At 40.6% G+C, this 22,902-nt stretch overlaps 1 long non-coding RNA gene across 1 annotated transcript; it reads left to right on the forward strand.

The window, feature by feature from the left end:
* Positions 1-1,452: 1,452 nt before the first annotated feature.
* On the forward strand, positions 1,453-21,487 carry LOC134729634 (uncharacterized). Its single transcript, XR_010110900.1, has 3 exons — positions 1,453-17,229; positions 19,621-20,178; positions 20,762-21,487. It is a non-coding gene; the product is annotated as an uncharacterized LOC134729634 (long non-coding RNA).
* Positions 21,488-22,902: the final 1,415 nt, after the last annotated feature.

Consider the following 22,902-nt stretch of genomic DNA (forward strand, 5'->3'; position numbering starts at 1 on the left):
CTAGGCTACACACAGCCAAATCATATCACAAGGGGTGGATTATTCATGAATTTTCCAGGAAGAGTGGGCAATTCCCAGAACTGGGGGTTCCTCCCCTTTTTAGACTATATAGGGTAATTTTCTGATGTTGCTATGGAATTTGTAAACTGTTTTGGTGTGGGTGGGAGTGTCTTTTAGCATGCTAATGCACTGTAATTAGCATATAATGAGCAGTGAGGACAATTAGAAGTCACTTTTGTTGCTATCTTGGTTTTGGCTGGCTTTTCTTACTACAACCTGTTTTATTGGCAAGGTCTTTATAAGCTGTATCTTGTTCTGACCTCCTACCTCATCCGGTGAGTTAGAATGCCTTAACCATCTGGGAATGCAACCCAGCAGTTCTCAGCCTTGTTTTACCCAGACCCTATTCAAGGTGGAGTTGTTCTGATTCAAATGTCTCTGACATTTCCCCCCTCCCTTTTACAAGGCAACTCTTAATCCTAAGGGTTGTGGAAGGATGAAGATCCATATTCTGTAACTTCTTCAGGCTGAATAGGGGCAATGATATTCCTGCCTAACTGTTAGGGTCTCTTGTATTCAGGGTAGAGAGGAGCTCAGAAAGCATAGTTATGGTGAGGGTCACTTGTAACTCCAAGTTCTGACAAAAGGTAGTATCTGTCTTTCTTGTTTATTCTGAACTGCAACCAGAGATCACTAGTTGGCTCACAGGAATAAGCAGTCAGTCTAAATTGCAGAAGAAAACCCTCAAAAACAACTGATGAGATTAGAATCTAATAACAGGTGTACCATAGTTCTTGAAACATAATTTTTCTCTCTCCAGTCTCCCATTTTTTACTAAAGACAAATCATGGCAAAACCAATTTGCTTTATTATACTTGGCCTAATTATTTGTATAAAGTGCAGCAATAATAATTATTTTTCACAGAGGCTTTTAAAATTGACTTTGATGGAACTGTGTTTCATAAAATGAATCTCAGATAAGACTTTTTAAAAGCTGAGCCCAGCCGTGAGTTTGCACCCTCAAATACCTGAGTTGGGTAAATTCCTCTCCTCTTGAGGTCCCAAGATAACCTGGGGCTCCTGGGCCAATCAGAAAGTGACATTCTTTACTTACCACAGGTCGGGAACCCTGTACAAGGACTGTGTAGACAAGGCATGAGGCCAGGTTTCCCAAGGGGCTTTTATTGGCTTTATAAGTCAAATTTGATTCCTTAAAGGAAAACATACCATTCCAATCAAAGCTTTGGTAAAATCACCAGTTTCTCCAATTGTGTCTGCTTGCAAAAGAAAACAGATCCTTATTGTACTTATGCAAATAACTATATTGCTATAAGTTAAGAATACTCACAAATAGTTTCCAAATTTTGGAGAAATCAGGCAGAGAGAAACAAATATGCTCCAAATTTTGTTCACAGGAGTTAAGCTGTCAATAGCTCAAGAGAAAAGTTTCCTTGACTCTGAAAAACAAAACAAAGGATCCGCAACATTTTAAGCAAAAAGCCGAAAAAGATTACTTCAGTCCTCTATTAGTTCAGTCCATACAGATAACTTCTGTTCTGTTTGATATTCATGAACATTTCAGCTCTCCATGAGAGTCCTGAAAGTTTTTTCCTGTATTCTAATGTCACAATCTCCAAAGTTATCAGAAAACCTGCATTTAAGAATATCTGCTAGAGTCCTATAGCTGATTACAAACCACCTTTTGAAGAGGATTAAAACAAGAAAGCAATGATCTGTGGATGACATAAAGTCTTAGGACAGCCATAGTCAAAGATACGATTGACAAAGATATTTGGTTACCTTGTGGCACACAATAATTTAACGTAACAATTATAATTATTACTGATAAGGTACACTAAGTTATATTAGAATAATAAGAGTTTCTCATGATTTGGGAACACATACCAATACATATTTACACAAATACAGCCCAAAGAAAGCCAAACATCATTTCATATTTGACAGTGTTTCTTGTATGATTTTTGTATCAAATAAGCCAAATGCCACCTTTGCATTAGTGTACTATTAATGTTAAACCTAATTCTTAATAAAATTTTATAGACAAATCTATTTAACCTTAATCAGTTTGACCATAAGGTAAGATTCTCGTAAACTTTTTATTAACCCTTAACAGATTTTCTTTAAAGAGCAGATCAGTGCTCTAAGATAAACCTTTTGTACTTTTATTCCAATGTTCAATTCATGGAAAAAACTGAGTAATACCCCTTTAACTTTAGCCAACATGTTCATACACAGAATTTCTTTCACAAGATCAATTTTTCACAAACCTTTCATAACTTGCTTAAACCTTCAGCTTTATTCTATCTTAAAACTTAAAACAATCCTTCAACCCTTTAATCTAGGCAAAAACAATCCACATTCCCATGCCTTCTTATAATCTTTTACCAAAAACACATTTCACTTTTTTTATACACCTTGCATGTAAAACTTTTTTTCCTGAAGATTACATAAGTCACATGAACTAAAAGGCATTATAGTTTTTGTTTTTCTGAGAAAATATTTGATTTAAGCTATTATTTTTAAACCAATTAATTAAAGCTCTTTTATATAAACATTACACACAACACATGTAAATACACAGACAGACAGAAGAAGATCCAGTAGTTGTAAGATTGTTCATTTGCCAGTTTGTTAATTGGATTACTGGCAGGGTGGAGCCTTTGGAGGAACAGGGCCAGGAAAGCATGCAGTTTCTACAGCCTAACAAGCAGGCACAGCTGGAAGGCAAAAACAGATCCCCAAAAATTAAGGGCCTCATTTTTACACCAGGTCCTGGATCCCCAAAAGAAATGCTATAGAACAAGACAATACAATAATTTTACCATGCATTTAATTGCTAGGCAACCCAAAGTCAATCAGCCCATTCTGTGATTAACCCATCCCCCATAGGAGTCTTATGTCTGGGTGGGGGGAAAGGGCATTTCCATACTTTTTAGGTGGTCAAGAGCATGCTTTTCTGTTCCAAGAAAAAGCAAAGAGCCATATATTCCCAAACCACTGCCATTAGTTATTTACCAAAGTATATTTCCTATCTAGTTATTACACACCAAAGTTCTCTCATAATGCAAAGTAATTTCTGATATTCCCCCAAATCAAAACCATCACATAACACAGTGCGAAACAGAACAGAGTCTTCGATTTTGAGAGGAATCTATCCACTTTTAATTCCTAGGGTTTCATGAGGAAAACAGGTTTTTCCCAAAACGTGGTCTGTAGCACTTCCTGTTTTTCCCAAGGAGTTCCATGATGCTAGAACTTGAAAAAGCTGACTTTTAACCATAGTGCTCTTAAAAAATCCTTTAAAATTTCTTATTACCCAACTTTAGCCAGGCCAAACTGCCAATATTTCTGGCTTTTGAACTTTACCAAAGGAAAACCTTCCAAATGCTCAGAGAAAGGAAAATTCAAGATGGTTGGTGGAGGGGAAAAGAATCAACAAATGGTAAAGGTCACACAGATATAAACCAGAAAGTGCTGATTCCCTAAGCCAGGATTGAACCCAGGCCACCATTGGAGAATGGCACAGCCTTACCTACTGAGCTACAGCACTGAGCAGTTTCTGCTGCTTTTCCCAGAAGGAGCCTAGAGCAGCCAATTTTGAGCTTGCACAGGCTTTTAAGTGCTCAAGATAGTTTTTAGAGTTAACTGTGATATGAACCCCTAAATTCATGTTCCCTGGAAGGTAGAGCCAGGAGAAAGTACTGCCACATCATTACAAGGTTAAGCTCCCAAGGACATCTTTCAACATGTGGTCTCTGGGCAAGATGAAGGAGCAGACAGTTGTCCTGAGTAACAGAAAAGAGAGAAAAGAGAAAGGAGAGAAAGGGAGAAAAGCATTGCCTGTGGCAGGGTAGGGAAGGCAAAGAACTCAGGGAGGCCAGAGAAAGACTCACCCATTGCAGCCACACTGAATCAAAAGTTTAGGCCGCCCCTTCTTGGTTGCGAAGGAATCTTTTCCAGCAGTCCCATCAGCTCTCAAGTTTCCCCCTTTGGGGAGAAGAAAAGTTCCCCATGTCCTATTGTCCCATGATCCTGTACATGCCTAATCCTGTCACCCACAGCCATCAGCAAAGACTGCAAGGCAGATTAATCCAAAGAGAATAGCACTTAACATCCTGTAGTGCCAAACCTGTTCTTAGCACATAGAGAGGGACTTTACTAAGAGGGGCCTCCATCCTCTTAAGTCTTAGGAAGGATTCTTATCTGCCTAAGATGGGCCTTGAACCCAAGTTCGGTCAAGCGTCCTTGCCTTTAATTAAGAACGACCTTTACTCATGTATGATTATTTTTATTGTGGTAGAAAGAGCTTGGAGTTAGTAGTTCAGCAAAGTGAATATAAACCCTGAATTGGCACGGAGTGATGGGGCACTTACTCTATTATTTAAATTCATTGCAATCATTACAGATGCCCTCCAGAGCTATCACCAAAGCCTCCCTTTTCTCTATTCAAAAGAACATTTAGAACACACATGCACGCACACACACACACACACACACATACACGATCCCTCTGTCCTCTTTTATGTCATCACTAACTCAGTTCAAAGAGCACTTCCTCAGAAGCATTCACTCACTCACTCCCCAGATTTTGTCAAGGTTCCCTTTTATCAACTCCCATTTGAAACCTTTACTTTCCCTACATGCACTTTAAAAGAGATGGTATTTCAATAATTATCCTTTTAATGTCCATTTCATGTCCTGCACTATAATAGAAATGTCTTGCCATACACTCTGCATCTAGCACAGAGCCCTGTACAGAGGAGATGCTCCATATTTATTGACTTCAACATCAATAGCCAAATTGAGGCACTAAGTGGAAGTAAACCAAATTCAATTAAATAAGATGGGTCAGGAAAGACCCATACTTGGGAATAAATCTAATAAAAGTGTACAAGATCTTAACACAGTTACAAAACATTGCTGCAATAAATTCAAGAATTTTGAAATAAACAGAGCTATTCCATGCTCATGGATTGGATTTCTTAATATCTTTAATAAGTAATTCTCCTTAAATGAGGTATAGATTTGGTGCAATCAAAATCAAAATCCGTAGGCAGGCATAGTGGCACGTGCTTGTAATCCCAGCTACTTGGGAGGCTGAGACAGGAGAATCGCTTGAACCCGGGAGGCGGAAGTTGCAGTGAGCCAAGATAGCACCACTGTACTCCAGCCTGGGTGACAGAACGAGACTCCACCTGAAAAAAAAAAAAATTCCAACAGCTTTTTTCTTCCTGGAAGTTTACATGCTGATTCTTGTTACAGGACCTAGAAAAGCCAAAATATTTATTCTTATTTTTAATTTTAATATTTGTGGGTACATAGTAGGTGTATATATTTATGGGATACATGAGATGTTTTAATACAAGCATGCAATGCATAATAATCATGTAAGTGGGGTTTCCATCTCCTCAAGCATTTATCCTTTGTGTTACAAATAATCCAATTACACTCTTGGTTATTTAAAAATGTAGAATTAAATTATTATTGACTATAGTCACTCTGCTGTGCTATCAAATACTAGATATTATTCATTTATTATATTTTTGTATCCATTAACCATCCCTCCTACCCTCAATACACTTTCCCATTAACCACGCCCCCTACCCATACCCTTTCCAGCCTCCAGTAACCATCCTTCTAATCTCTATCTCCATGAGTTCAATTGTTTTGATTTTTAGATCCCACAAATAAGTGAGAACAGGTGATGTTTGTCTTTCTGTGTCTGGCTTATTTCACTTGGTATGACCGCCAGTTCTATCCATGTTGTTGCAAATGACAGGATCTCTTTCCTTTTTATGACTAAATAGTACTCCATTGTGTGTAAGTACCCCATAGATACTTAGGTTGTTTCCAAATTTTGGCTATTATGAACAGTGCTACAACAAATATGGAAGTGCAGGTATCTCTTCAATATATTAACTTCCTTTCTTTTGGGTATATATCCAGCAGTAGGATCATATGGTAACTCTATTTTTAGTTTTTTGAGGAATCTTCAAACAGTTTTCCACAGAGGTTGTATTAATTTACATTCCTACCAACAGTGTATGAGGGTTCCCTTTTCTGCGCATCCCTGCCAGCACTTGTTATTGCCTGTCTTAAGGATATAAACCATTTTAACTGGGGTGAGATGATATCTCATTGCAGTTTTGATTAGCATTTCTCTGAAGATCAGTGATATTGAACACCTTTTCATATGCCTGTTTGCCATTTGTATGTCTTCTTTTGATATATGTCTATTCAGATCTTTCACCGATTCTTTTGATCAGATTATTATATTTTTTTCCTATAGAGTTGTTTGAGCTCCTTAGGTATTGTGGTTACTAATTTTTCTTTTCTTTTCTTTTTTTACTAATTTTTCATCATATGGGTAGTTTGCAAATATTTTTCTTATTCTGTGTGTTGTCTCTTCACTTCATTGGTTGTTTCCTTTGCTGTGCAGAAGCTTTTCTTTTCTTTTCTTTTCTTTTTTTTTGAGAGGGAGTCTCGCTCTGTCGCCCAGGCTGGAGTGCAGTGGCGCGATCTCGGCTCACTGCAAGCTCCGCCTCCCGGGTTCACGCCATTCTCCTGCCTCAGCCTCCCGAGTAGCTGGGACTACAGGCCCCGCCACCACGCCCAGCTGATTTTTTCTATTTTTAGTAGAGACAGGGTTTCACTGTGTTAGCCAGGATGGTCTCGATCTCCTGACCTTGTGATCCACCCACCTTGGCGTCCCAAAGTGCTGGGATTACAGGTGTGAGCCACTGTGCCCAGCCTGCAGAAGCTTTTTTAACTTGATGTGATCCATTTGTCCATTTTTGTTCTGGTTTCTTGTGTTTGTGAGGTATTACTCAAGAAATCTTTGCTCAGACCAACGTCCTGGAGAGTTTCCCTGATGTTTTCTTGTACTAGTTTTATAGTTTCAGGTCTTAGATTTAAGTATTTAATCCATTTTGATTTGATTTTTGTATATGATGAGAGATAGGGGTCTAGTTTTACTCTTCTGCCTATGGATATCCAGTTTCCCCAGCACCATTTATTGAAGAGATCAGTGAGACTTTCCCCCAGTGTATGTACTTGGCATCTTTGTTGAAAATCAGTTAACTGTAGGTGTGTGGATTTGTTTCTAGGTCCTTGATTATGTTCCATTGGTCTATGTGTCTGTTTTTATGAGAGTACCATGCTGTTTTGGTTACTGTAGATACATAGCATAATTTGAAGTCAGGAGATGTGATTCCTTCCGTTTTGTTCTTTTTGTTTAGGACAGCTTTGGCTATACTGGGTCTTTTGTGGTTCCACATAAATTTTAGAATTGTTTTTTCTATTTCTGTGAAGAATGTCATTGATATTTTGATACAGATTGCATTGGATCTGTAGATTGCTTTGGGTAGTATGAACATTTTAACAATATTGATTCTTCCAATCAATGAACATGGAATATCTTTCCATTTTTTGGTGTCCTCTTCAATTTTTCATCAATGTTTTATAGTTTTGATTATGGGGATCTTTCACTTCTTTTGTTAATTCCTAGGCATTTTATTTGTGGCTATTGTAAATGGGATTACTTTTAAAATTTGTATTTTATATTGTTCACTGTTAGCATATAGAAATGCTACTAATTTTCATATGTTGATTTTGTATCCTGCAACCTTGCTCAATTTATTCATCAGTTCTAGTATTTTTTTTTTTTGTGGAATAATTAGGTTTTTCCAAATATAAGATTACATCATCTGTGAACAAGGATAATTTGACTTATTTCTTTCCAATTTGGACGCCCTTTATTTCTTTTTCTGGCCTGATTTCTCTAGCTGGGACTTCCAGTACTATGTTGAATAACAATGGTGAAAGTGGGAATCCTTGTCATGTTCCAGATGTTAGAGGATAGGCTTTCAGTTTTTCCCCATTCAGTATGATACTAGCTGTGGGTCTGTCATATACGGTTTTTATTATGTTGTGGTATATTCCTTCTATACCCTGTTTTTTGGAGGGTTTTTATCATGAAGGGATGTTGAATTTTATCAAGTGCTTTTTCAGCATCAATTGAAATGATCATATGGCTTTTGTCCCTCATTCTGTTGATATGATGTATCACATCAATTGATTTTCATATACTGAACCATCCTTGCACCCCAGGGATAAATCCCACATGGTCATGATGAATAATCTTTCTAATGTATTGCTGAATTCAGTTTGCTTGTGTTTTGTTGAGGATTTTTGCATCAATGTTCATCAGAGATATTGGCCTGTAGTATTCTTTTCAAATGTGTCTTTATCAGGTTTTGTTTTAGGGTAAGACTGGCCTCAGAATGAATTTGGAAATATTCCCTCCTCCTCAATTTTTTTGTAGTAGTTGGAGAAAGATTGGTATTAGTTTTCCTTAAATATTTGTAGAATTCAGCAGTGAAGCCATCAGATCCTGGGCTTTTCTTCACTGGGAGACTTTTTTTATTACAGCCTCAATCTCATTATTTGCTATTGTTCTGTTCAGGTTTTGGGTTTCTTCATGGTTCCATCTTGGCAGGTTGTATGTGTCTGGGAATTTATCTATTTCTTCTAGATTTTCCAATTTATTGGCATATAGTTGCTCATAGTAGCCACTAATAATCCTTTGAATTTCTGCATTATCAGTCATAATGTTTCCTTTTTCATCTTTGATTTCATTTATTTGGATCCCCTCTCTTTTTTTTCTTAGTCTGGCTAAATGTTTGTTGATTTTAACTTTTCAAACAACAAATTTTTGTTTCATTGATTTTTTTTGTGTTCTTCTCTTCATTTCAATATCATTTATTTCTGCTCTGATCTTTATTACTTCTTTTCTTTTACTAATTTTAGATTTGGCTGCTTCTTGATTTTCTAGTTCTTTAAGATGCGTCATTAGGTTATTTGAAGTTTTTCTTCTTTTTTAATAGCTATAAATTCCCTCTTAGTACTGCTTTTGCTGTTTCCCATAGATTTTGGTATGTTGTATTTCCATTGTCATTTGCTTCAATATTTTTTTCAATTTCTATCTTACTTTCCTCATTGACTCACTGGTCATTCAGTAATATTGTTTAGTTTCTGTGTATTTACATAGCAAAATTCCTCTTTTTATTAATTTCTAGTTTCATTCCATTGTGGTCAGAGAAGATGCTTCATATTATTTCAATTTTTGAATGTTTTAAGACTTGTTTTGTGATCTAACATATGGTCTATCCTTAAGAATGACCCATGTGCTGAGGAAAAGAATGTGTATTCTGCAGCTATTGGATGAAATGTTCTGTAAATATCTATTAGGTCCATTTGGTCTATAGTGCAGATTAAGTTCAATTTTTTTTGTTGATTTTCTGTCTGGAAGATCTGTCCAATGCTGGAAGTGTTGTGTTGATGTCTCCAGCTATTATCATATTGAGCCTATCTCTCTCTTTAGCCATAATAATATTTGCTTTATATATCTGGGTGCTCCAGTGTTGGTGTATATATGTAAAATTGTTATATTTGTTTGCTGAATTGATTCCTTTATAATTATATAGTGACTTTTTTGTCTCTTTTTGTAGCTTCTGTCTTGAAATCTATTTTTTTTATATAAGTATAGGCACTCCTGTTCTTTTTTTGGTTCCCATTGTCATGGAATGTCTTTTTCCATCCCTTTATATACAGGCTTTGTGTGTCTTTATGGGTAAAGTATGTTTTTTGTAGGCAACAGATCGTTGGTTCTTGATTTTGAATCCAATCAGCCACTCTATGTCTTTCAGATGGAGAGTTTAGCCCACTTACATTCAATATTATTATTGATAAGGACTTACTTCTGTTATTTTTGGGTCTTGCTCTGTTGCCTAGGCTGGAGTGCAGTGGCATGATCTCAGCTCACTGCAACCTCTGCCTCATGGGCTCAAGCAATCCCCACTTCAACCTCCTGCCTAGGCCTCCTGAGTAGCTGGGACTACAGGAATGTGCCACCATGCCAGGCTAATTTTTATACTTTTTTTTTTGTAGAAATGGGGTTTTGCCACGTTACCCAGGCTGGTCTTAAACTCTTGGGCTCAAGCAATTCACTCACCTTGGCCTCTCAAACTGCTGAGATTACATATGTGAACCACCACATTGGCTTAGGTATTTATTTTTTATTTTATTTTTTGAGATGGAGTCTCGCTCTGTCACCAGGCTAGAGTACAGTGGCGTGATCTCACTCACTGCAACCTCTGCATCCTGTGTTCAAGTGATTCTCCCAAGTAGCTGGAAATACAGGCGCATGGCACCATGCCCAGCTAATTTTTGTATTTTTAGTAGAGACGGGGTTTCAACATGTTGGCCAGGCTGGTCTCAATCTCTTGACCTTGTGATCTGCCTGCCTTGGCCTCCCAAAGTGCTAGGATTACAGGCCTGAGCCACCGCGCCTGGCCGGCATTTATTTATTGGGTGCTGCTACAGATCCCTCTGCAGATATTAAGCAAATGTGCTGAAAGCCTTTCCAAGAAAGAATGAGTCAGATTCCAGTCCGGGCCTTAGCCCCAGGATATTGTCCACAGAAATGTGGAGCACAATGATTATGCCTCTTTCTCACTTAGGGGATTTTCTGTAGAATCTGTTTCTCTCCAGTTCTTGCCCTATATTGATATATTTCTCAGGGCTGCTCTCTAGAGGGTAAAATGTGATGTGTCAGAAGATCCATGGAAGCAGCCAGGAACCAGTTGCTAGGAGTTTGGAAAAAAATCCTGGGAGCAGGCAGAGGGTATGTGGGTTTGAATGTCAAAACGGCCATGAAGCAAAGTAAGTGAGAACCAAAGAATCCCATCAAAGTAGCCCCTGAGAGACCCTTAAGGCTGAAAGTAGAACTTAGCTCAGCATGGCCCTCTCAGCCAGGTGATTTTTTTTCTTGATTTCTGGTGAAGCGTGAGCTTGTAAAGCCACAGGGAGCCAGCACCTACCATCTTCTTGAAAGCCTGATGCCAAAGATCTTTAAACATCTTGACACCATATATCAAGGAATCCAGCTGCCAGATAAAATACAAGACTTCTAGTTAAGTTTGAATTTCAGATGAGCAACAAAGAAATATTTAGTGTAAGTATGTCCCAAGTGTTACCCAAAACATACTAAAATGTTTAAATTATCTGAATGTCAAATTTAAGTGGGCATTCTTATGTTTTTATTTGCTAAACTGGCAACCGTAACTAGGAACACCCAACTCCCAGCATCCATGAAAGCTCTCTCTACTTTCCTGCAGACTCAAAGCCAAAGAAGTACCAATACTTCTTCAGGGACCAGTGTATTAAGCCATTTTTGCATTGCTATAAGGAAATACCCAAGGCTAGGTAATTTACAGAGAAAAGACGCTTATTTGGCTCATGCTTCTTCAGGCTATATAGGAAGCATGGTGCTGGCATCTGGTTGGCTTCTGGTGAGGCCTCAGGGACCTTTTACTCATGGCAGAATGTGAAGCAGGAGCAAGCATGTCACATGGCTAGAGTGGGAATGAGACTGAGAGCAAGTGTCACACATTTTTAAATGACCAGATCTTGCAAGAACCCACTATTGTGAGGACAGCACCAAGCTATGAGGGATCTTCCCCATGACCCGAACACCTCCTGCCAGGCCCCACCTCCAATACTGGTGATTATATTTCAACATGAGATTTGGAGAGGACATTCAACCTATATCAACCATTTAAATTTAAAGTTGAGGAATGAAAACATTTAAGAGCAAGTAAACATGAATTATGTTCACCCAATTGTACTCCTAAAACCATCTCAGCTCCTCTCCTTCAGCCAAGGGCATGTCCTCATGTCCAGCCTGGTTCTCACTGGAGAGGTTTGGGAGTGGGAACTCTGCAATCTTGCTGTGGTCAATAAAAGAACCTCCCAGAGGCTCACAGGGGCTTCAAGCTTCAATCGTATTCCCCATTTCAGATCCTCTGACACTCTCCCATCCACTCTCCTTGTGCCTGCTTCAAAGCCACGGCAAACAGAAGCCAAACCTTTAGTAAGGATGATCCCAATCTCAATTCCAACCCCAGCCCCAGCATATCCACCTTTGCCTATACCTAACACTACTGTCTGGACATCCGCTTTCAGCCCAGGCCCTCGCTGTTTTCCTCATTGCCTCTGTGGCACCTCAGTCCCAGTTTGCCCTCCACTCATCCAGGAAGCTCACTCCCTTCCCTGGATTCTCATCTCAGCTCTTTTATGAGCTTCCTTGCATGCCTTCACCTTCCTGGGTTCCAGAGAGCCCAAGACCAGCTCCCAGGAATAGTGCCCCTACCCCGATGAGCCCGATCCCAAAAGAATTAGCCCCAAAGTAACGCTGAGCTTTAGCCAGAACAAAAGCTAGCCTAGAAAATTCCCCAGGCAGGAAACAGATGACTGCACATAAGCCTCATTGCTGACCCCATTCGTTTCCCACAGAGGCTTGTCTGCATCCTCATCTACGTGTGCTCAGGCTCAGAGTGAGTTTCAGGCGAGGAAAGAGTGATGAACAAGCAGAATGGAGGAGGAATTTGTGGGGTTGCAGGATGGGGCTCTGACAGGGCCCCAGGTTGGGAGCCAGGTTTATTTCTCTCTGGGACCCACATCTGATCTATCCCTCAGGAAAGAGTCAGTCAGCCAGCCCCCAGGTGTGGAAACCAGATCTGTGACATCATGGAGAACTGCTCCATGGCTAAGCCCATGAGTAAGCCCTAGTGCCATTTTCCCAGGTGTGGATTCACCTGCTCCTATGCTCCACTTCCAGCAATGATGACGAACATTCTTTGGTCCCTTGGGCCAAAAGACTTTGAGTCAAAAGGTTTCAGGTGTGAACTCTGACTGCACCTTCCCCCATAATCAAAGAAGGACCCAGGTAGGAATCCCTGCCATGCTCCAGGCTGAAGCGGGGAGAAAGCAGCAGAAAAGGAGTTTCAATAACTGGGTCCTCCCAAGAGGGGACCCTGCTCTGTTCTCCATCTCTCCACCTTTTGTCACAGATCCTCTTCAACCAATTCAGCCACCATGTGTCACCATGTGTCTCTGAACACCAATCTTAAACAATCTCTTTATCTCTCCAGATGAAGAAAGACCCACCAGGGCAGACAGAGCTGATGTTTCCTTGCAGTGGCTTACACAGTAATCTGAGGTCCTGGGATACAGGGTACATTAAGATATTAAAGACCTCGAGCTCTGAGTGTCGAATCTCATCATGATGGAATCCAACATAAAACAAGACTGAATGCAAACATGATTCTTAATTGTGTGCTGAATTGAAAAAAATAGTTCTCAATTTTTTTGCTTGCAAATTGTGGGATACGTTTACCAGATTTGAACTTTTCCCTTATTTGTCATCCTGCTTTGTTGATTCTGTAAACAGGGGCTTGGGATTCATTTTGGGGATCCCAAAGCCCTTGTTTGTTGAAGGGTTTCAAAGTCTGGTAGGAGGGTGGTGCACACACAGATAGAATTGTTCATCTCTGGGCGGCCTCTGACTCCCTCCCTGGGTAGGCCTCCAGACCCAATCCTTCCTTCTGAGGAACCGCCGGGAAAGACTTTGATCAAAACAATTAAGTGCATTGGGAGCTCAGTCTGAGGCAATTATGTGGTTTCATAGAGGAAGAGGTAGAGATGACTCAGGCATTTGTGGCCCCATGTCAGCCTCAGGGCAATCACATTCGGGATTTTGCAAAAGACACATTCACTCTGAGCACTGGAGACCTACATCTCTTTGTCCAGTTGACTTAAGTTCTCACCAAGTGAATATCTTCATGCTAAAGACAGTTTCATTTGTGATTAGGGATAGGAGAGCATGTTTCCCCTCGGTCCTCTGATTCTGACTGGAGGGGCAGTGCTGAGTTCTGGATCGGGGCTGCTGGCAGTACGTGGGAAAGCTGTCCCATCGGTACTGTATAGAACAGGTGGTCAGAGAAAATGCCTCCCTGGAAAACCTTTTCACATGGTTGACTGTCCCCAGACATGAGAGGGAGTGGAGGACTTTGTTCTAGAGCCCACCTCAGAGGCCAGGCACTGCCAATGCCATGAGCAAAATCTTCCACCTCTTTCCCCCAGTTTTCTCCCCATCTGGATTCTGTGTTGCTGAGGTCATTTGCTCTGTCTCTTCCTACCCTCTGTATTCTTCTCTCTCATCTGACTGACTTTTCTCACTCAATTTTCAAATATCACCTAAAATAATAATACAGATAAGAAACAAATGTATTCTAATGAAAATGTTCAGTCTGAGAAGTAAAGATTACATGGTGAGCATTGATAATTTTTATCATGCTTCCTACCCTCCCCAAAGGTAACTGCATTTAAGATGTAGTGTTTGTATTTTCCCATAAATTCTGTATAGTTGAATACATATAAGTCTACATATATGCCACACTTTTCCCTTCTTATAAATAAGATATCATACATCCCCCCCTTGAAGCCCTAAAAGCCCACAGATCACAGATAATTCTCATGGCTGCCTAGATTTCTATTTTATGGATAAATTGTAATTTATTTCATTTGTCTTCTTTTTGAAAATTATGTAGGTTGTTTGCAATATTTCAGCCTTACCCTAAAAATTCTGCAACAAATATTCTTGTATGTACATATTTGGGCACTTTAATTAGAGTGTTTAGTCAACAGCAATAGATGTGAAAATTCTGAAGCAAATTGTGTAAGATGCTCTGAGCCATATGCATAGGGAAAAATCCAAACAATAGATTAGACTAAAGCAATAAACATGAACGAACAGGTCCAGGGTTTCAGTTTTAAGAATTGAAACATATTTTGAATGGCAGCCAGTAAAATGCACTGACTCCAAACACTTCAAACAAGACATTCCTGTTATCAGGAAGGTTAGGAGGGTAACGCTTGTTTTGTTCACTAAGCTGGGTGGACTCATGATTACTGAAGCAATACTCATTTCTGCTTTAGTTTCCTATGTTTGCATCCCACGAAGCTCAAATAAGAATTGAAGCAAATCCCTAAGATTTTTTTTTTTTTTTTTGCCTTATCTCCTAAAACTTGAGGAATGCATGTGTTCTTAGTGATTCACATCCACGGGACAAAAACTCAAGGAGAAATAAGAGCTGACGTCATGCAAGTCTTGGCTGCTTTTGTACTATACATTTTCTCTGAGAGTCCAACAGACTTCGGGCTGGAACTTGGCACTGGAGACTCATGTTCAGAATCATAGGGGAACATCTGGCTGTTAATCACTTGCACAATTGAGAACATTTCCTATACATTGGCTTTAAATTCTAGCCCTTATTTCATTTTGTAGTCTTATTTTCTTTCTTCTGCACGCTCACAATACCAAGCATTAAATGTATTTCAATAACTAAACAAAAAAAAAGAAATTTTATTTCTGGTGGTGTTACTAATGGTTGTGTGATTGTGCAGAGTCCAGAAAGCTGCTGACTTAACTACCCATCACCCAGCTCAAAATGCCCAATCCCCTCTTAGGTGAAAAGTGATGACCATACAGATATTTAAAGGAGAAGCACCCTCACTTACAACATCAGAGAGTCAAATCTACAGGCTCATCAGCTGTCCTACATTTTGTCAAAATAAAGCTCCTCTCAAACATGGAGGCACATCGGCAGTTCATGGAGCCAGAAGTACCTGCTTCACCCTCTCTCTTACATGGGTGGGCCTGAAATACTCCTTATCAGGGCATCTGGACTCTATTTTGGGTGTGTGCAAAGTGTTTTGAAGGGTTTTTCTTGGTCAATGTTTTGTATTTGGGGGAAAAATTAATCATGCTCAAATTGAATCGCCTAATCACCAGGTGACCCCAGGTGATGGCATGGCACCATACTCTCCAGAGGTCTGCGATATTTGCCCAGTGGAGTACAGCTCCCAACAAGCCTGCGGTCCTCCATTCATGATGCTCTCTAGAATCCCAAGATGGCGTTTGTTTGCCTGCATGGGATTCACCTTCCATGACTCTCAGGAATCAGGAACTCAAAAGACATGATCCTGTTTTTTTTTTTCTTTTTTTCTCTGCCTATGTGTATCAGCTCAGCCAACCTCCTCAATGTGCTTTCCCTCATGCCAGCGGCATACCAGCAAGTCAGCAAAGTTCAGGGGCTCAGTATGCACTGAATGAGGACACAAGTCTTATTTGCCTCTCCCTTGACTATGTTGGGGGTAAGGAGAAGACACAGCCTCTCTGCAAGCACAATACTCTTCCCTGAAAGGCCACCCTCTTTCTGGTTTCCCGTACTCCTCTTATATCACTAGTATCACTAGTTGGTTCTGCTTCTCTCCCATCCGGGGATCTGGAGAAGTTTCATATCAAATAAACATAAACACACGAATAAATGGGTATGGTCCTGGAACCAAATAAATAATCTTCATTGAAGTGGGGATGGGGAGGTGTAAGACAAAGACAGTAGTGACTTGCATTAGACAGGAGGTAGTGTGAAACCAGGACTCCTGAAAGTGTAAGCCTGGTCTGCTGATCATGGACACCAGCAGAATGAATTCATAATTCCAAGTGGTGGAATAATATTTTTACAGAGGTAAAAGAAAATAACAGCCAACAAAGACCTTTCTAAAATAGCCTTCAAAAATGGTAAGGAGGTTGGGCACGGTGGCTCACGCCCATAATCCCAACACTTTGAGAGGCCAAGACAGGTGGATCACATGAGTCCAGGAGTTTGAGACCAGCAACTCCTGGGCAACATGGTGAAACTCCATCTCTACAAGATAAAAAATTAGCCAGGCATGGTGGCACGTGCCTGTAGTCCCAGCTACTCGGGAGTCTGAGGTGGGAGGATGGCTTGAACTTGGAAGGCAGAGGTTGCAGTGAGCTGAGATGACACTACTGCATTCTAGCCTGGGCTACAGAGTGAGACCCTGTCTCAAAACAGAAAAAAATGAAGGTGAGGATTCTCCAACTTACAGCCATTAAGGGCAGTGACTGCAACGAGACTACTTTTCCTGCTATGGACAACAGTAAAACTGGATGAACCAAATGAGGCCACTATTTTCAGGTGGTGAACGAAGACAGGATAACATGTCAATCTCTGAAAGTAAAGTCACAGAGTGAACACCTGGATATTTGGACTCTGCCTGGGGACAGTTTCCCAACGGAAGTGCAAGTAGCAAGGATCTGAGTATAGCACAGCAGTTCCGCAGAACTAAGGTTCTGGATGGCTTGATGGAACTGGAATCCCTTAGGTGTGGCATCAGTGAAGAAGTGCGAGCCCCCCAAATCCACGTGGGGTCCACCAAAGTTCCTGGATGAAGACTGGTCTGCACATGCACATTCTAGACCACCCAAAGCTTAGCAGAGAGGTAAGTCTTAAGAAGTATTTGTCTCATTTATACCCATGGGATTTTAATCAATGGAGGTGATGACAGGGAGATGCCAATGCCATTGAAAGATGTTTAATGTCACTCACAGTTTCTGTAGAAATTAGAGGCACAGAATGTGAAGCAGGGGCATGTGGGGAAGCCCCAGGTGTGATCAGGAGACAGAGGCAGGAGTGAGCAAAAACCTAGGCCAGAGCCCTTATGATGTGTTCTGTGGGAAAGGCAGAACAGGGCAGGAGATGCAGCTCACAACTGGTCAGTTTGAATAATATTGGCAGGGTGTGAAATATAGTGGCAGCCTCTAGTTGTCTGGTACCTGGCCCTGGGTTGACTTAGGGCAGAGAAAATGTTGGCTTGGTGTGTAAGAGAGATAAAGGAGATGGTTCAGAGCAGGGGCTCTGGATCTCAGGGGAGATGCAGATACCTTTGGCCATGAGTTAAACCCTGTAGTTAATGGATACCAAATAGAGAAATACAGACTCAAGAAAACACAAAGCACTATCCCAGTTGGGAGAGCACAAAGGAGACATTATCAAAAGTAATGTGGGATTCTGGATTGGATCCTGGAGCAGGAAGTGGACAGGAGGGGACTACCAACAAAACTAAAATAAAGCCTGTAGATTCAACATTCATTTCCTACTTTCAATAATTGTATTAGGATCATTTAAGATGTTAACATTAGACGAAGTTGGGTGAAAGATCAAAACTCTGTACTGGCTTTACAACATTCTTGTAAATCTAAAATTATTTCAAAATGGCAGGTTAAGAAGTATTTTAAATGATACCTACAAAATACTATCATGATAGTGATAGTGAACACTCACTAAAGATATGATCAGGATGCCCTAATAGGCCTCCTTATTCTTGTAATTGCAATTAGAGTTCCTTCTTTCCTTAATATTATGTAACTGGAGCTCCCTTGACCTATTTCTAGCCTGGGGTATAATGTCTGACTCATACACATGTAGTTTCATAGGAAGCCTTGGGGCCTTAGCAGAATAACACTATCACCCGCAAGATAACCAGCCAGGTGCTGCACCAGGTCTAGGCCCTCTGTGTGATGGATGCGGTCCTGTAACCAAAGGGAGACAAAGTTACCACACCCTATGTGGCCCAGAAAAATGGCCAGAGACTGAACTGGCACAGTCTCTACTAACACAAGAGTAACAGCACTCTTCCACCCAGTCCATGCTGCCTGGAACTTCCCTGACAGAGAATCATTCTGGGATCATTCTCGAGAACTTGGCAAATATCTCAACACTCTGACATCACATTCTCTTCTACAGTCAGGATCCTCAATCCTGGATTACAGACTCACAATCTCAACTTCTTTTCTGGACACTGGAAGTCTTTAAAGATAGAATGGTCAGAATGACTGAAAGTATTTTTTTGTAATGAGAAGCCAAATTATTGTAACACATAAAATGATTTTGCTGAAAAACTTGATTGATGGCACATAATTACAAGGCATATTCTTTCCTTTCTTAGTAGCTTAAAAAATCAACATTTCTTTCCTTCTCTAATACATTACTTGGGAATGTCTCAGTGGGGAAGGCTCATTTCTCCTTCGCACAGTGTTAGCTACGGTGGCCTGACTGAGCCTGGAGGATTTGCTTCCAGAATGGCTCATTTATGTGCTTGAGAAACTGGTGCTGGGTGTCATTTGGGAGCTCAGTTCAGGGAATTGGCTAGGGGGGTCTTAGTTCCTCTTCATATTAGTGCCTCCACAGGGCTACTTGGGCTTCCTCCCAAGAAATCTGTATTAGTCAGGGTTGTCTAGAGGGACAGAACGAGGAGATATATATACACACACACATATATATATCTTATTATTGTGGGACCTTGTGATCGTGTGAGTTAACACTACTTAATAAACTCCCATATATGTATATGTATACTTATTATAATTAATGTATGTATATCTACATATGTATATATGTGTATGTATATATACACATATGGGAGTTTATTAAATAGTATTAACTCACACGATCACAAGGTCCCACAATAGGCTGTTTGCAAGCTGAGGAGCAAGGAAGCCAGTCCGAGTCCCAAAGCTGAAGAACTTGGAGTCTGATATTTGAGAACTTGGAGTCCGATGTTTGAGGGCAGGAAGCATCCAGCATGAGGGAAAGATGTAGGCTGGGAGGCTGAGACAGTCTAGTCTTTTCACATTTTTCTGTCTGCTTTCTATTCTAGCCAAGCTGGCAGCTGATTAGATGGTGCCCACCCAGATTAACATCGGGTCTGCCTTTCCCAAACCACTGACCCAAATGTTAATCTTCTTTGGCAATACCTTCACAGGCACACCTAGCATCAATACTTTGCATCCTTCAATCCAATCGAGTTGACAGTCAGTATTAACCATTACAGAAGCCAAGCTCCGCATGCAAGTATTCCAAGAAGCTGATGAAAATCATGTCCCTGACATGGAAATCAAGACACTTTCACCACATTCTACTGGTCAAGGAAGTCACAAGGTAAGCCCAGATTGAAGAGGAAGGGATTCAATTCCACCTTTCAATGGGAAGAACAGAAAGAATTTGTGGCTATCTTAAACCTACCACTTAAATAGAGTTTTCAATAGTTTAAAGAATAATTTATTTTTAGAACAGCATTAGATTTACAGAAAAATTAAGAAGCTAGTATAAAAAGCTTCCAAATACCTTGAAACAAGCTTCCCCTATTTTTAGCTTCTTACGTTAGTATTTTATTATAATTAATGAAAGGATATTGATACCCCGTTAGTAACTAAAGTCCATAGTTTATCTAGGTTTTCTTCATTTTCACCAGATGTTCTCTTTCTGTTCCAGAATCCTATTCAGGACACATTGCATTTAGTTGTCCTGTCTCTTTAGCCTCCTCTTGACTGTGACAGTTTCTCAGATTTTTCCTTGTTTTTGATGACCTTCACAGTTATGAGCAGTACTGGTAAGGAACTTGCTTATTTTCTGGCACAAGATGCTTCAGATCCTTACCAGGGTCTGAAGGGCACTGGTAAGGTTGTAGAATATCCCTACTGGAATTTGTGTGATTTTTCCCTCTAATGATTAGACTGACATTATTGGTTTTGGGGAGCAAGATAACAGAGGTAAAGTACCATTTCTATCACATCCTATCAAGGAGATACTGTCAACATGATTTATCATTGATGATTATGACACCGATTACCTGGCTGATGTGGTATTTTTCTCCAGTGTAAAGTTACTCTTTTTCTCCCCTTTCCACATTGAACTTTTTGGAGCCAGGTCATTATTTGCAGCCTGCATTTTAAAAGGTGAGGAGTTGGGCTTTCCTTCCTTGATGGTGCTGTATTTATATATATTACTTGGAATTCTTCTGTATTAGAGATTTGTCTCTTCTCCCCACTTATTTATTCAATCATTTATTTATACCAGTAGGAACTCATGAGTATCTATTTTAAACTTTGGGTTTATCTTAGTCCATTCCTGCTGCTATAACAAAATACCTTAGACTGGGTAATTTATAAACAACAAAAATTTATCTCTCACAGTTTCCGGAAGTTTGAAAGTCCAAACTTTCAAACACCTGCAGAGTCAGTGTTTGGTGAGGGCTGCTCTCTGCTTCAAAGATGACATCTTCTCACTGTATCTTCACATGGCAGAAAGGGGAAACAAGAACAGACTTCCTCCAGCACTTTTATATGGGCACTAATCCCACTCATGAGGGAGGAGCCTTCGTGACCTAATCATCTCCTATAAACCTACCTCTTAACACCGTTGCATTGAGGATTAAGTTTCAACGTGAATCTTGGAGGGACACAAAAATTCAGACCACAGTAGGGTCATAACCCAATACCACCGAATTCATTTCTTGCTCAAATTGTTCCAGCTTTGGCCACTGGGAGCTCTTCTGTTGGCCCTTGTGCCCCTTTGACATATTGTGATCAATGTGGGGTTATATCATTATTGTAATTGTTATTTTCAGCACTTCCTTATTTTCTGGCACAAGATGTTCCAGATTCATCGTGTATATTTTCTGTTCCAGATCTAGAATGTGCCATTTCTCCAAGGACTGTGCAGTCCTTTTTTACACCTCTTTCCTTTTAAATTTATTCCGTGGTTCTAGTTCTTCTTTGATCCTAAAAGTTTAGGTCAAATTGTATACATTTTCCCGGTTAGTTTTATTTAGTAAATATAAATATATTATTTAGTTTTATTATAAATACATTATTTATAATAAATATAAATAATAAATATCCTGGTGTTGTCAACTTAAAATGCCCAGAAATATGTAAAAGTGAAAACAAAACTCTTGATTTAAAGATACGTTTCACTCTATCTTTCCTGGCTGCCCGGCACTTCTACCTATGCGTCTACCCTGTTCACTGACCTAGCTTCTGTTCTTTTGGTGCTGGAAGCACAAAGAGGGTGTGAGATTCCTAACATTATTGTGATTATCCATGGGCTTTTCAAATATGTAAAGCGGATTACCTCAAAGGCCCCCTTTGGCTTCTTTAGAGACACAAATGCTGAGGATCTCTCACCTAAGCATCCCTCGATGCGGGCTGTTGCGTCTTGATTTCATCTGGGTAGTTACAGGCATCATCCACCACGAAGTTTCCAACCCAGAGTCAGGATGCAGCTGAGCTTGACGGGCGTGGTGCAGACGTCGGTGCAGCGAAAGCTGAGGAGCCGTGGGCATTCACCCGGGTGCTGGTGTTTCTAAATCGCGGGCTGCGACCTGCATACTCAGGTGCCAGCTGGGAGCAGAGGCGGATTTGCGAGGCCAAAACCTGGGTGTGACTTGGAATCTCAGTCGCGCTATGGGGGTGCACGCTGGCTCAAATCCCCGTGGAAGATGCACCTGTGACCTGCCCACGCTGCAAAACCAGGTGCGCTGCCATGGGCACGACTCACTGGGCTCCATTTTCACCACAGGGAACTTGGACCGCCTGACATTGAAAAAGACTGAGGTAGCTCGGGGGCAGCCAAAAGAAACCAGAGGCGGGGATCCTAGTACCATTCAGGAAGTGGACCCAGCCGCAGACTCAGGAGCGTTCCAAGTGTCCAGAGCGTCTGGTAGTCGCAATAGCCAGTGATCAGTGACACCCCCAAGAAAGTGATAGGGACAGAAACATGGCGACTACTTACACTGCCGCCCCCGTGCGCCCCTGCGCGAGCTCTGCTGGAGGCGCCCGCGGGAGCGCCTGCGGGAGCGCTCCACTGCGGAATCCGCCGCTCTCTTCTCTGAGCAGTCTCCTACTGCCATCTAGGGAGGAATACGGGGATACCGGCTGGAGTACCCTCTCTATCTTCTTGCCTGCAGGGGTCGCAGGATAGATGTTTCGAGAGCCTATAAAAGTCATACAGTGCTATGGTGGGTGCACGCTAAACGTGCCTTTGACACTGTGATTAAATCATATAACCCATATAAAAAGTAATTGGAAAAGACAACCCCCAGAATGGAGAGAATGTTTAAAAATCGTATTTCTGATAAGAGATTAATATCCAGAATATATAAATAACTCCTGAACTCAACAACGGGAACAAATAACTCATTTAAGAGACAAGAGAAGGATTTGAATAGACATTTCTCTAAATAAAATACATAAATGGCCAATAATTACATGAAAAGATGCGCAACATCATTGATCATTAGGGAAATGCAAATCAAAATAACATGGAGATAGTA

The sequence above is a fragment of the Pan paniscus genome, chromosome 20 (assembly GCF_029289425.2).
Source record: "Pan paniscus chromosome 20, NHGRI_mPanPan1-v2.0_pri, whole genome shotgun sequence".
In the NCBI taxonomy this organism is placed as follows: domain Eukaryota; kingdom Metazoa; phylum Chordata; class Mammalia; order Primates; family Hominidae; genus Pan; species Pan paniscus.